The sequence below is a fragment of the Arachis duranensis genome, chromosome 6, assembly GCF_000817695.3.
Source record: "Arachis duranensis cultivar V14167 chromosome 6, aradu.V14167.gnm2.J7QH, whole genome shotgun sequence".
NCBI classification, from domain to species: domain Eukaryota; kingdom Viridiplantae; phylum Streptophyta; class Magnoliopsida; order Fabales; family Fabaceae; genus Arachis; species Arachis duranensis.
The window spans coordinates 49,647,097-49,648,348 of record NC_029777.3 but is presented as its reverse complement, the minus strand read 5'-3'; positions in this window follow the sequence as shown (position 1 = coordinate 49,648,348).

Here is a 1,252-nt window from a genome sequence, read left to right as displayed (position 1 = left end):
AAAATTTTTAATTTAGGAAAAATCAATTACAAGGACAAATAAGATAGGTTAGTTAGAGTATATGATCAATATAGGGCTTGAACCAAGCCGAACACGAGCTTCGCATGGAGGCTCAATTTTATGGAAATGGAGCCTATATGTGCGCTTTTCATCGATATGAAATCAAGGGGGGCTAGACATGCATGTGGGCAGAGTTTTGGCAGCTTTTGGGAGAAGAACACGGACCATCCGAGTTCTTGGTTACTGAATTTCTCTCCCCGAAATCGGATGGTCCGATTTGGGATGTTGGAGGAAAAAAGTTTTTGTGCATATAAATCGGACCCTCCGATATGCTTGAGATGGAAGATGAAGTCGAACGGTCCGAGTTGCATGTTGAGAGTTTGAGTTGAAGAAGACTGAAGTCGGACCGTCCGATTTGGCTAGGAATGGCGAACCGGGAAATGAAAACGCATGGTCCGATTTGGTTGTTGGATATATTTTTGAATGAAGTTAACCTAGTCGAAGGGTCCGAGTTGAGTATAGAGGGCTATATAAAAGTGTGCAGCGAGTTAGTGCTAGGTTACCCGTCTTCTTCTCCTTCCCGTCTTCTTCCCCTTCTTCAGCGGCTGCTTCCTCTGTTTCGTTTCTTTGGGTCACTTTCATACTTATTTTGATTCAGAGAAGTTAATAGTTAAGGTTAAGGTTTTTTTTTTTGTCATTGAGAGAAATGAGTGACAGAGTATTAATTAAAGTGTATTATTTTGGTCAGATCTTGTTACAAACGTCTGAAGGAGTAAAGTTTATTTGTGAAAATCCATTAGATGTTGTTATTCCTTTTATTATCTCATTTGAAGAGTTGAAAGGTGTAATATGTGAAAAGATTGATTCTGAGAGAGCAAGAAAGATATCATGTATTCTATACAGATATCCCATACCTGTGTTTGGTGGATTCGTCCAGTATCAAACCAAATATGTGACGGACGAAGCGAGCATGCAGGAGATGTTTTCAATGTATATTGAAAACCGGTCTCAGATCTCGTTCATCGAGTTGTATGTTGAGTTTGAACAATCTGAGGCTGACCGGAATATTCTACGAGAAGATTATAATAGTGACAGTGAAGAAGAGTTCGAAAGCAACTATGAATTTGTTGGTCCAGATGGAGATGAAGATCAAGGTGACGGAACCATGGCCCCAGATGTGACAGAAGTGGCAAATGCACTCGCGAACGAAGTGCCATTTGAGGAGCCATCTTTCATGGAAGTTTTAGACTTG